This window comes from Rhinolophus sinicus, chromosome 17 (assembly GCF_057876585.1).
Source record: "Rhinolophus sinicus isolate RSI-liver-muscle chromosome 17, RSI-T2T, whole genome shotgun sequence".
NCBI classification, from domain to species: domain Eukaryota; kingdom Metazoa; phylum Chordata; class Mammalia; order Chiroptera; family Rhinolophidae; genus Rhinolophus; species Rhinolophus sinicus.
The window spans coordinates 20,521,413-20,536,759 of record NC_142517.1 but is presented as its reverse complement, the minus strand read 5'-3'; positions in this window follow the sequence as shown (position 1 = coordinate 20,536,759).

The window sequence follows — 15,347 nt, the reverse complement described above, 5'->3', positions numbered from 1 at the left end:
AAATTTTCTTCGATAAAATTGCCAATACTGCTTTATGTGTTAAATTGCATCTCATGGTCTCTCATTTTAATGGCAGCTGACTTAAGGCTACCTGTGATATTCATTTTGGGATATACACTTTGTCATAGAGCTATGTCTTAATGGTTTTTTCCTTCTCAAGTTTTCTTTCAGCATTATCTCTTACTGTTTCAGCATTACCTCTTACTGCTATTTTGTGTAAATGCCACGTTAGATCCTCAAGTTCATCCACATCAAATTAGAGACGGAGTAAAGAAGGTGGCAGATTATACTGCCAGGTAATGGGGTATGGCATACATATCTATATGAAAGGCTGAGCAGTCTGGTTCTATCCATGAGTCCAAAAATTGCAAATACGTTACAGTGAACACATGACAGCTCTGTTCATTGAAAAATAGGAATCTTAACTTGTACATATTCATAGACTAAGAAGTATCTACATATCATCATAAATACTTTCAGAGAACCATCATTCCAGAGCAGGCTGTTATTAGAGAAGTACAGCATCTATACAAATTAAATGTACTTGAACTTAAAATGGCTGTTATAGAAATTGAACAGTAGTCTAGAGCAATGCCTCTTCACTTAGCCATATTTAGAGAAATTAATAGAAAAGGTATGCTTACGTTAACTGGAGTGTAAAATGCATACTGATTTTTTTATTTTTTTTTTGTATTCTGAAGTAACACATTTGTCTTCTTAAAGTTGTGAGTTAAAGAACCAATACCTCCACCATTATAGTTAAATCATAAAGACTAGTTACATCCTGTCTATTGTTTTCAAGATTCTTTTCCCTCCTTTATCTTTAAAAATTCTTGAAGGTGATTTATTTTTATCTGACGGAGCAACAAAAATTCCAATTATATTTAATGACACAGACAGAGTATAAGAATGGCAATACAGTGCTCTGAGCTTGGCAGAGAACTTTGCTTACAGAAGCCTCAGGAATAGCTGAAACATTAACATTTCCATTCAATACTTTTCAACTGTAAAAATTCATAAAGGGTTAGGAAGCGAATCTCTGAAGAAGCTGTAAGTGGTCACATGGTCAAGTTTAAGCTAGAAACGAAAGTGTTAGAAAGAAGATTTGATAGTATGAGATGGGAAGTTGCTGTAGGAAAAAGCTTTTAAGTAATGGAAGAAAAATTCAGATAGCACTTAACAACACATTGTGCTCATATTATATAATCAAGGAGGGTTTTTATGTTAGCTGCATCAGAAATTCAGTAATAGTCACTTTTAAAAGACAGTGGTATGCTGATGAGTGAACCACTCAAACTCCATTGTTGTCTGGAAATGTGTAGTAGGGAATCGGAACAAGACGATGGAGCTGTGAATGTGTAGGTCGTAAATAAAACGTTGAGCAGCTCAGGAAGACAAAACTCCCTCTAACTGTAATTAGTAGTCTGACAAGAGCTGATGTGAAGTACGGAGACGTGAAATTTGAGAGAAAGGAGGCACAGGGACAGATCAATTACAAACAGCATAAAGAAAAACGAAGGGATATCAGATCAGAAGTAGGACACATATTTCTTTCAGGGGGAAAAAGGATTTGTAGAGATAATCAGCATTGCATTGCAGAGAATCCTTGGTATCCTTTCTAGTTTATGTGTTGCTGTCTTTCCTGATAAACAAACACTTTGGTTTCTGTCTTTCCTGATATACAAAGCTGCCTATTAATTACAAAATGAAAAACAACTGTGTGCATCTTAAAGACAACAGAATTGCCTGATAATATTTGTTGCTAAAATGGTGAGGCCCAAAATAGGAAGACCAATTATGTAACACACTTGGTTAATGGAGCCTCAGTAGGGTTTTCTCCTTTTGGGTGGTGCCACATATTTTACACTCACTTTCCCTAAGTTACAGAAATCACAACAGCTCACTCCTTTTGCTTCCTTACTGAAGGAGAATTACTATCTTATACCACAGAGAATATTGTAACTAATATTTTTTTTTAAATCAGTAAATGCATGTCAAATATTAATAAAAAACTGCATATAAGAGACAGTGAAATTCTGAGCTACCTTAAACCGGCACATTTTAAATCCATTAAAACTGTTGAGTAGTTTAAATTATTATGCCAAGGATCATGCCAATCAATCAATAATGATGTATAATTTCAATAAGAAAGATAAAATTTTAGTAGAATGTGAATATTAAAAATGATTTTAAGTGTTCTTTTCTGAAGTGGAAAGCAAATTCTCATTAGATATTCATAGTATTCTAGGGTCTGTTGAAATTATTACTTGTTATGGCAGAAAACTTCAGAAATAGACATCTCCTTTATTTTCTTACTAGTAGTAGAACGTATCCATAGAGAATGCTATCAATCTACTTCCTTCTCCAAGTGGCTCCATCTCGACACAATTTAGTGTCATATAAATGTGACAGTTAATGTGCCTCTCCCTAAAACATACTTAGTCTCTTTCTTATCATTGTAATAAATTCCTTAAATTTCTTAAGTTTTCTCTCTGATACAAGATTATTAATGGTAAAATGATATTCAGTGTTCATTGACAACAAAGCTATACAGTTAAATAAAGATAAAAGATAAATTGGAACATCAAGAAATAGTGACAAAGGTTTGGAAAGCTCAAGTCAAAATGTGTTATACATAAAATACTCTGAATGATTTTCTATTAATGACATTTATTCAACAATAATGATATTTTCCAACCAAGATATAATTGGCGATGTTCCAAGTTACAGATAGATTGCTGAAACGTCCAATGCCCCTTGAAAATTTTAAGAATAAGTTGCAGTGTCTCTGGGGCAAGGTCAATTAATTTCAGCAAATAACAATCAAGGAAGAAATAGCCTAACTTAAAACAAAACAATAAGCTCAAGGTCAATTAAGTTTGCAAACTAATCTTAGAAAAAGTGCTACATACCTCATTGCTGAATCACTACAGTCACCTTGGAAGTACACCCCTTGGGAAGCTATGCACAGATGCCAGTGCCTAGTCCACCCTTCAAAACAATTTTGGAACTCTTTTTCTGGAATGGCCATCAGAGCTGTCGTCGTATGACCCTTGATGTCCTCAATGTCATAAAAATGTCTTCCTTTCAATATTTCCTTTATCTTCAGTCCCCTCGAACTTTGCCCGCTCGGAGCTCCGCTGCTCCCGGCGGCCAGAACTGAGGGGTAGAGCAGCCCTCGGAGGCCCGGAGGGGCGGGCGGCTGTGCCCGTCCTGGGGCCGGGCGAGGCACAGACACCGCGCGGAAAAATAATAATAATAATATATATATATATATATATATATATATATATATATATATATCCTTTATCTTCAGGTAAAGAAAGAAGACATTGGGGGCCAGATCAGATGAGTAGGTAGGGTGTTACAATACAGTTATTTGTTTGCTGGTTAAAAACTCCCTCACAGACAGTGCCGTGTGAGCTAGTGCCTTGTCATGATGCAAGAGCCATGAATTGTTGGCGAAAAGTTCAGGTCTTTTTTGTCTAACTTTTTCATGCAGGCTTTTCAGCATTTCCAAATAGTAAACTTGGTTAACTGTTTGTCCAGTTGCTACAAATGCATAACGAATAATCCCTCCAATATCAAAAAACGTTAACATCATTGCAACAAGTTCACGAACTTAATTGTCAGACCTTTGTATGAAGATGCAGATTTGAGGTTATTGTGTTTCCTTTTTTATTTTTTTTAACTTTATTTATTTTAAGTGGTTTTCCAGGACCCATCGGCTCCAAGTCAAGTAGTTGTTTCAATCTAGTTGTGAAGGGTGCAGCTCACAGTGGCCCATATAGGGATCAAACCAGCAAACTTGTTGTTAAGAGCACCGTGCTCTAACCAACTAAGCCAATTGGCCACCCCATGAGGTTATTGTGTTTCTTATAAGACACTAATAATACTTTTAAAAACTGAGAATGTTGAATAAGATAATTTTGAATTAAATATGTCCTACAGAAGACCAGTGGTATTTCTATATGAAGAATATTGTTGGTTAAAATGGCAGAGAGTCATCCACTCTAGATAACAAGTTATGTATGGGAATCATGGAAATTAATGCTTCTTTTACCAAAGTCAGCAATCTTATTACCTTAGTTTACAAAATTTTCATCTCCGTTTACTAATTTTGTACTGCTTATATATTCAAATGATTGCTTTTTTAAAAATTCACGGTTCTTTATTCTCAGCAACGGATTTTTAAGATATTTTCAAATAAAAAAGGAGACCAAAAAAGAAAAAATAATAAACTCAATATATAAAAGTAATCTAGAGAGAGTTCAAAGAATAAACTTCCAGATTTATTTCCTTTAGTTAAATTTGTTGCTTTTAAAATTTATTGTTACAAACTTACCTATTTTATTTCAAAAATATACTATTGCTTTTAAATGGTAATATTTCAATGTCTGCCAAAATATTTATAGGACTTAAATAATTAAAATATATAGAAGTATATAGAAATAATTAGAAACACTGAAATTTTAAAAAATGATATTCTTTAAAATTTATGTTTTAATTCTTAAATTCTATGTTAACTCTGAATTTTGAAATATTTTTCTCTTCACGTTTTTTGAAAAGAAAATTATGAATATACTTTGTGCATAATTTTGGCAACAATTTTTTTCTGCTCTGTAATAGCAAACATTGCTGTAGGAGTGGAATTCAGCATTAATTAGTTTCACAACTGCAGGCAGATAAATTTTCTCAAGAAATCAATTTCCAACAGAAGGACGTATGTTTTGTACTTGGTAGAATATTCGCAGAAATAAAATATTTAATGGTAAAACATTTGAATAAACCATAATTTGTTAAAGCATAAAATAACATACCAAGTAAATACGTCTTTTATCTATAAAATATAATTACAAAAAATGTAAAAATACAAAAATGTCACTCTTACTGCAAGGTCTTGTTTCGATCATTTAAACTAATAGTAGATTTTTCTCCCAACAGGTTTGTGAATATTACATATTTAATAAGAAGATTGTCAAAACTTAAAGACAACTGTCATCTATCCATTAAGTTATATCAACTCAAAGGTGATTCTGTAATTCCTCCCTGAATTCCTCATTACTAAAGTTTGAGCATCGTCACTAAAATGGATATTTTCTTACACATACACAATACACCATAATTATCCCTTGTTGAATATATTATGCAAATTAAAATGGTTTTCAGGATTTTAGTATACATAGAAACCAGGAACACTCTATTTTTAGATTTAGGCAATAAAAATCATTAAAAACAAAATTCATTGAAAACAAAATTTTGTATATCTTCACCACATTGTGAAGGTATTTTGGGATTTTGTAGTTATAGTATGAATAAGATGAAAAAGGATGGGAAATAGTTTCATGTGTTACTCTTTCCACATTTTATTTAATGTGATAGTCTTACAGGTGGTTCCCCAGTCATGCTTTTGGATGTTGATGAGCACATATCTCGATACCCAGTACCACCAAAGAACTTTATTATCAACAAGGACTCAGAAGCTTCCCATAGTAAAACATTTAAATTGCTTTCAAACAATCTATGATACCTTCTCTTTAATTTTTACATAAATAAATCTAATTTGTATAAGCATTATCCTGTGGTTGGGTGTTTTGTTTTTCTCTAAATTTTGCACAGTATTTTTTTTTAATTTCCCATGTATTCCCTTGAAAGACAATTACAAGAAACATTAACTTTGATGCCATTAATAAGATTTCATTACCAAATTCAACCTCCCACTCTCAGCAATTACAATGCTAAATAAATTTGGCATCAAAATGGAAGCATTTAAAATGATTCTATCTAGAGACAAACTATACCATCATAGTTTTCTGGTTCCATTCACTTATTAATGTAGAATAATGTGGTATGGGAAGAATCCCCCTAATTTTTTTTTATTTATTTATTGGGGTGACAACTGTTAGTAAAATTACATAGATTTCAGGTGTACAATTCTGTATTACATAATAGTAAGGCCATCTTAGAATGTTTGGGTTACTATAACAAAAATACCATCGACTAGGTAACTTAATTGACAGTTATTTTTCACAGTTCTCAAAGCTGGGAAGTCCAAGATCAAGGTGCTAGCAGATCTGGTGTTTGCTGAGAGTAAGGGAGCTCCTTGGAGTCTCTTTTATTAATGAAGGCACTAATCCCATTCATGACATAACCACCTCCCAAAGGCCCCACCTCAAAATACAATTACATTAAGGATTAAGTTCCCACATAGGAATTTTGGGGGTAACACAAACTTTAAACTTATAGCAGACTTTATAATAATTCATTAATTTAGGGCTACCATAAATCAGGACTGAAATTCAAATTCACATTGCCTTCACTGATGGTACAACTCAAGCCTAGACATTTATGTTAATACGGCCCCAGTATGGTAAGCCTCCTGGAGCATCTAGTAGCAGCAAAGGTGATACGTCTTTGGTGACACAGACCCACAACACAGACTTCAAAACATTTCCATAAGCAAAGCCACATAAAAATAAACTTCACTTTTTTCAACGCATTGAAAAGAGCTTGTAGCAACAATTCACTCTAAGAACAAGAAAAAAAGTAATTTATGAAACTATATCCAAAATTGTTTTTATAACATTTTAGAGAAAAATAAATTTGATAGTCCTAAGATTTCTTGGCTTTGATCTTCCTTACAAATTAGGAGGTAAATGTTTCCACAATGTATAAAAATGACTACTTCCATCTAATGAAAAAGATATAGAATAGTCCTATGAAAGAAAAAATAAAGAGTAACTTGATGACGGGAAACAAAATTTTGAGCAAAACCAAACCTTAACTGAGTTTGGCTGTTTATTCATTTTTTAATCAAGGTCAACATTTTCAGTTGAGATAGTTTTTGTTTAACTACTACGGAGGAAAAAAAAAATGCTGTAACTTTGTTTTTTGTTTGTTTTTGGAAATATACTGAAAATAGCTAAAGTAATATATATAGGCTAGCTTTCTATTATGTTTCCATATTTAATCAGAAAACTAGTAGAAAATTAGAAGTAGATCTACCATTTGTTGAATGAAAACACCCTTTTCCAGAAAGAACAATTTCTAGATAAAAATATTAATTTCTACAATTTGCATTTTGGTGTGTGTGTGTGTGTGTGTGTGTGTGTGTGTGTGTGTGTGACTGGAGGGACTTGATTTTTGATATGACAAATTGTTCTTATTTTGAGCTAATTTAATATCTATGTTGGATTGAATAATTCCTAGTAAATGAATGGATATTTATCAACAATCTAGTATCTCTAGGCACTATTTGGGTACTGAGGTAAGGCTGTGGAGAAAATAGACAAAAATCCTCACCTTTATCAAACGTTGAATACAAGATTTCTAATTAGGAAAAGATTGCTTTCTTGATGATTGATAGGATAAAGTTCAAATTACTTACAATATAAAACTAAAATTATATTTTATGTAAAGCACACAAGGTTCCTGAAAATTAATATTAATTAAGTTCTGCTTTAGTCCCTTAGAATGACATGATTAAATAGTTTACTTCTCCTTTTTTCAGTATTCCATAAAATTATTAAAGCATGATGTTTCTCTGTTTATACATATGTTAACTGATATGTTATAATAAACTAAGGAAGGTGTCTTCTTAAAAGCATGTGATCCAGATGTAAGCAGCATACCAAGAGACTTCTTGGGAACAATTAAGGACACTGGTAAATACTGTGCATATTTTATGCTAGCTGTTAGACAATGTAAATGGAGACGTGATTATCAACTGAAACCATTATATTGATTCTACTTACCTTTAAGATGTTCATATTCAATTTAAGACATGCATTATCCTTACATAAAGTTCTTTGTGGCTTCTCTCCTGGCATTGTAATGGACTTTCTCTTACAAATGATTAAATTGCTCATACTTTTCAGTGAGCATTTAAGGTCACTAGAGTGTATTTGAGAAATATTCTAATTCAAATATACCAGTGACTCACTTTTAAAAAGGATCAATCTCATTTATGGCTATCAAACTGGATTGAATGCACTAATATTTTAAAGTAAACCAATATTAATTATTAAAAAGTTTATTTCATATTCATACAATTCTTTAATATGCTCTTAGAAAGTGGTTATAGTTAAGTCCAACGCTGATTAAGATCACATGTGCATTCCCCATCTTATATTACAGGATAATTGACTTAAATTAGTTATATATTTAAAATAATAATAATTCCAACATATGAGAAAATAACCTGGAAAAATAATGGATATTTTCAAATGGGTTTGGCATTTTGAAATGCTGTTACTTTTGGAATTAGTAAAGGAAATGAAGATACAGGTACTATTTCCAGGAAATATGAATTGTAACAGTGTTGACATTTTAAAATCTATTTGAAAGCCATCCCCTTTATCAACCTAAGTGATACCTATTTTAATTACATATATGCCACGTTCTGCATTGTCTTCCTTCCTTACTACCCTGAAATCTCTTAAAATTTGTGCACACAAAATATACATAATTCTTAGGATAAAGATAGAGGCTGCCAGCAGAGAAACTCTCTTGAGCTTTGTTGTGTCCATTTCAACATTATACATATAGAAATCCAACACCAGAAATGTTCATTCTTTTTTTTTTTTTTTTTTTTTCTAAGGAGAGTGCAGCTCACACAGTGGCCCATGGCAGGATCGAACTGGTGTTATTAGCACCACACTCTAACCAACTGAGCTAACCGGCCACCCCCAGACATATTCATTCTTAATATGAGACTTGATGAAAATTCCTTCCCAGGAATGAGAAGACAAACCTGCAAATGCATAATGTGTATCTTATAAAGACCGTTTAATTACCACTGGCATAAATAAATATGATTTAAATGTGGGGGATTGATTTTTTGCATTCACATTTAATAGAAATACATATTTCTACCAACTGGTATTTTTTGTATGATTTCTTTAGTATTATGAGTAATGTTCTATGAGGGACAAAATGGTTCAAAACTTTTGAGGGGAATGTCATGGCACCTGTAGTTTCTCATAGATGCTCTCAAGGGAGCAGGTCAATAAAAATATAGATCTCCTAGGTAGAGTAGTGTCAAAAATTTACGAAGGGCTATATTAAGGAAAGTGAATAGATGATAAAAGGAAGGTGAATAGAGGTAGTGGGGTGGGAAAAAAGTTTGGAAAAATTGTATCATGGGATTTGTTAGTGTATTTAAGACAAAGCACCATAATTTACTAGAAATGTCTAACCATTCAAACAGTGCACACATATGTATAAACAACAACTAAGAACAAAAAATAAGCACCGGGTATTCTCATTTGAGTTTTGGAATTATTATTTTTTTTTCAGATACTGCCACCCTCTCGGCTTCCTCCTCCTCCTTCTTCTACCTATAGCTGCATGTTAATCTCACACATAATAGGTGCTGCTATTTACTCCTTGAAATAGTTTAACCCATGCATTTAGAACTTTTAATTTGGTCTAAAATTTTTAAAATGGGGAATAGGTGTTGGAATATTGACCTGTCTACCTGACACATTCCCAATGTCTTCAATAGTTCCTGGCTCATAGTAACTGCTCAATAAATATTTTCTGAGTGAATGAATGAACTGTTTTGCCTCATTCTAAAAGCTGCCCATTGACAAGTTAGAAAATTATTTTGAAACCTATCTTGAGTCAGAACATACAGTACTTGCTCCATAAATATTTGTTGAAAATGAATACTGAAAAATAATCATGTCACTTTTACATTAAAAAATCATACATGACTTCTCCAAGACATGGAAACAACCAAAGTATCCTTTGGTAGATGATTGGATAAAGAAGATGTGGTATATACACAGAGTGGAATACTATTCTGCCATAAGAAAAGATGCAATAGTGCCATTTGTGACAATATGGATGGATCTTGAGATTATTATGCTAATCAAAATAAATCAGACAGAAAAAATCTACAACCATATGATTTCACTGATATGTGTGCTATAAAACTGAAAACAACAATGGAACAAGAAAAACAAATGAAGAAACAAAAACTCACAGACACAGACAATAGTTTAGTGGTTACCAGAGGGTAAGTGGGGAGTGGGGTGGTAGATGAGGGTAAAGGGGATCAAATATGTGGTGATGGAAGGAGAATTGACTCTGGGTAATGAACACACAATGTAATATACAGATGATATATTACAGAATTGTACACCTGAAATTTATGTAACTTTACTAACAGTTGTCACCCCAATAAACTTTAATTAATAATAATAAAAAACAAAAAAACAAAAAATCACACACCACTGCTGCATCCTGTTTCTTCCTTTTAAAATTATATTTCCTCTTCCTGAAGCTCATTTTTAGGTAGTTCTTTTGTTAAGGGTACTTAGTGGTAATTCGTATGACATATTTTTCATTCTCCTGCTGTTAAGATTATTCTCTTTGAATTTACCAACATGGTGTTAATCTTTTCCGCTGGTGACTAAACCTTAGGCAAGTCTCTTCCTGACTATGTGCCCCTGACCTCTCTTTTCTTAGAGCATTTACTTAAGAAAACTTGGAATTGTAAATTCTTTCTTTGTCATCGGAGACATAAATCTTTTCCTAGCTTCTTGCTAGTTTTATAGCTCAGCAATGCCTTTTTCAAGGACCTGGAAGCCATCACTTAGTTATGTAATCATCTGGAAAGATAGTGGTCCTGTCTCCCAGTCTCTGTGGGAGGGTAGGAGTCTAAATTCAATAAGCCATAATTAGCAAACACAGATGGCCTAATCACATTCACCAGATTCACCACTAATTTCTTGACTAGCTCACCTCAATGCTTAAAAATTCTTCTGCTCTTCGTTACCATGGAGTTACTTTGATCTCTCTTGTATATTGCACAAGTCTCGATCTCTATTGTCTTGAACAAAGACTACTTTGCTTGTTTAACTTATGTACAATTTTGCCTTGACAGAAATTGTTATTCTGTAGTTTTCTATGCTTGTATTTGTGCATTTAATTTTATGAAAAGTGTCTCTTCAATATAAGGTTATGTTCTTTATTAATTCTGGGAAATTTTCAGCAATATTTCTTGCAGCTATTGCTTTCTCCCCATTCTTTCTATGTTTTCGTTTTCCTTTCTATTAACACATGTTTCTTTTCCCAATCCAGCTTCTAAACCCATTTTATCATATCATTAGTTCAAAATCTTTCAGACCTTAAAATAAGTTTCATTTGAAGTGAATTTCCATCCCAACTGTACATTGCATCGGCTCTTTCTTTCTTTCCTGGTTTCTTCTTTTCTTTCTTTTTCTTTCTCTTATTTCTTGCGTGTGTGTGTGTGTGTGTGTGTGTGTGTGTGTGTGTGTGTGTGCACGTGCATGCACAAGTGTGCTAGATTTTTTTCCCATACCCAGGCCCAAATCCAGTAGATGATGTGGCTAAATTCCTCTTTGAAAGGTTGTGCAGGAAAGTCTCTCTCTATTCCTTGATTTTCATGGAGTGTGGCAGCATTTTTCTTTTTTTTTTTGGCCAGACTTAAATCAGAAAGCCTGACTTCAGTTGATAGTATAAGCTCAGGCCCTTTTTCTCTCTGGATCCATTTTTATTCCTCTTCACCCACTTCTTGCTTTAGGAAGTATAGTCTAGCACATATAAGATTTCATTCTTCCACAGCTCCCATCACTATGTGTTTTTTAGTATATTTCTGGAACACAGAGAAATTTATATTGTTTTAGGACTCATCAACACATTTTAGTTGTTATTTTCTATATTCCTATTTAACAGTGCTGTTTGTTTGCATAAAAGGATGCATCGAAATGCAAATTATCTGTAGCATTGTGACAGGGAGCCAGCCCACGAATTGAGTTTACATATTTATACTTCTATGTTGATGGAAGATTTACATGTTAATATTTTCAGTGAGTCTGAACTCTAGACTTACTGCCAACTGCCTTCCTAGTAACTCATTTGAATGTTTAATGGGCATCTTTAAGTTAAAAATATCCAAATTAGAACTCCTCATAATCTTCTCCATTTCAATAAATAAAATGTCTGGTGTTATGAAGCTGGAAACTCAGAAACCTTAAAAATTAACCCACACCTCATTTTCTTTTTTGTCAGCTACATCAAATCTAATACTTAGTCCTACCTTTCTACCCTTTTCCAGTCCCTATGTTACTTTGCAAATTTAAACACTGTTCAATTACTCTTAAATGTATCAATTTATTTACTTCATAGCACTCGCCTCCCTCTGAAATTGTCTTGTGCTGTATTTATTTATACATTGCCGTTTCCTTATTCAAATGTAAGTTTCTTTAATTTAGGTCATCACCCATTTTGTACATTGCTCTCTTCCCTGTGTACAGAGCTGTGCTTGGCACAAACTCAATAAATTTTGAGGAAATAAATAAAAAATATCCATCAGGATTAGAAAGTTTAATTAGACTTTGAACTGAGATTTCCTGTTGCCAAAACCTACTTTTGTTTCTTTTCAATATGTAGTAAATATAATATTTAATTGTGCCGGTTTTCTTCAGATACCATCTTCAAACAACATGACTTTAAAAGTCAGTCATTCTCAAACTTTGGCATATATAGGAAATGTTCATGGGACTTACTAAAATTTTATATGACCTGGGAATTCCCCAAAATCTGTTGAATCTGATTCTCAGTAGGTTTTTATCTGTGGAACACTTCTGTTTCTTCACTTGAAAAATGGGAAAATACTTAGCAGCTGGAATTCTTAAGAGCATTAAGTAAAAATGGTACATACAAGTCTTTTGTACAGTGTATGGTGTATATACGTGCTTGAAACTCTGATATACTTAGGACTTCCTTTGGAAGTTTTCAGTTTCTTATATTTCTCATATATCACTCATTTGATGCCTAATATCTAAGAACAGATTCAAGCATAAACAATAAATGTTAAACTAGGAATTGAAGGTTAGTTATTGATCCGAATATGTTTTAAATCCCTTTAGGTTACTCCATTTGGATAATATATTGTGTTTTGTGTGTTTTTTTTTCCCCTTTTGAATTTAACTGACATACATCTTGAGAGGTGATTATGACTTGTTTATAAATATAATGTAACTCAAAAAAATGAATTACAGCTTTTTCTTGGGCTTGTTGATATGTAAATGTGAATGGAAAATGTGTTTTTACTTCATAAAATTTTAAATATGTAGTAGTCAATGGTTTCTTTTGCTGTGAAGAAGCTTTTTCGTTTGATATAGTCCCATTCATTTATTTTAGCTTTTACTTCCCTTGCCTTTGAGGTCAAATTCACAAAATCCTCTTTGAACCCAAGCTCCATAAGTTTAGTATCTATGCTTTCTTCTATGCAGTTTATTGTTTCACGTCTTATGTTTAGGTCTTTGATCCATTTTGAGTTCATATCGACAAAATAAAGAGGCAACCAAACAAATGGGTGAAGATATTTGCAAACAATGCCTCCAATAAGGGCTAATACCCAAAATATATACGGAACTCATACAATACCACATAAACCCAAACAATCCAGTTAAAAAATGGGCAAAGGACCTGAATAGACGTTTCTCCAAAGAGAACATATAGATGGCTAATAAGCATATGAAAAAATGCTCAACATCACTAATCATCAGAGAAATGTAAATAAAAACCATAATGAGATATCTCCTTACACTGGTTAGAATGGCTATCATCAACAAAACAAATAATAACAAGCGCTGGAGAGGATGTGGAGAAAAAGGAACCCTCATACACTGTTGGTGGGAATGCAGATTGGTGCAGCTGCTATGAAAGGCAGTGTGGAGGTTCCTCAAAAAATTAAGGATAGAATTACCATATGACCCAGCAATTCCTCTCCTGGCTATATACCTCCAAAATCTGAAAACATTTATTTGTAAAGATATATGTGCTCCAATGTTCATTGCAGACTTATTTACGGTGGCCAAGACATGGAAACAACAAAAGTGTCCTTTGATAGATCATTGGATAAATGATATGTGATATGTATACACAATGGAAAACTATTCTGCCGTAAGAAAAGATGAAATAGTGCCATTTGAAACAACATGGATGGAGATTATTATGCTAAGCGAAATAAGTCAGACAGAAAAAGTTGAGAACCGTATAATTTCATTGATAAGTGGGATATAAAACTGAAAGCAACAAAGGAACAAGACAAACAAATAAAGAAACAAAAGCTCATAGACATAGATAATAGTTTAGCAGGTACCAGAGGTTAAGGGGGGAGAGAGGTCATAGATGAGGGTAAATGGGGTCAAAGGGTAAACAGGGTCAAATATGTGGTGATAGAAGGAGCACTGATTCTGGGTGGTGAACACACAATGTGATATATAGATGATTTATTACAGAATTGTATACTTGAAACCTATGTAAATTTACTAACCGTTGTCGCCTCAATACTATTTAATGAAATAGAAAGATAAAATTGAAGAAGAAAAAAAATAGCAGTTATTCTAGAAAATGCTTATAAAAATTTGCAATTTAAATTTCATCCATCATCTCATTTTCATACTCAACATCTTTGAGGACAAATGTTTGTGTGTGTGTGTATGTTTGTGTGTGTGTGTGTGTGTGTGTGTGTGTGTGTGTAATTTTATCTATTGTTTTTCTACTGAATGAACAATGAACAAGCACACATATTGGCCAGAATTTAGTTTCTAAATATTGTTCCCACATAAAAGAAAGCAAGACTACTTGGAGAAGGGGCTGATTAAAATTCTGTGGCATGGATATTACATGCTGAGGCTGGAACTTGAGCCAAGAAAAAAAGAAATGTTCAATTACTAATATGGTCATATTATAATGACACAGGAACCAACTTAGAGACACACATAATTGCCAGTTTGGGGAAATTGAAACATCAACCTTTGCTTTAGAAAACATATCAGCAAAATAAATAATAAATAAATATGAGATTTTAACATCAACAAATATTTTGTTATTCTTAATATTATAGTTCTGAAAAGGTTCCATTTTGTGTACAATGTAAAATTTCTATTTTCATAAAATAATTTTTCGAAACCTTAGTAACAACTCAATATTATTTATTTGTGATTATATACTGAATGTATAAAAATAAATTTAATAGTAAATAAGTCTCAAATTATTTTTGATAGTTCTATATCTCAAAAACACAATAAAAGAGTTAATATTAACTTTTAAAATGTACCACACTATTCAAATAAATATTATAAATTTTATTTTATTTAAAACATATATTTCATGTTGCTTACTTTTCTGTCTTCTGTAATTTGGTAAATGAGAACTAAAATTAAACAAACAAACAAATGTGTATTTGCAACAGAAAATTTCCATTATTAAATATATTTTAAATATGTATAATCCTTTATGTTAATTTTCAAGTTTTCCTTATCTTTCATATGACAAATATAATGAAAGATTAGGTCACTTCTTATATA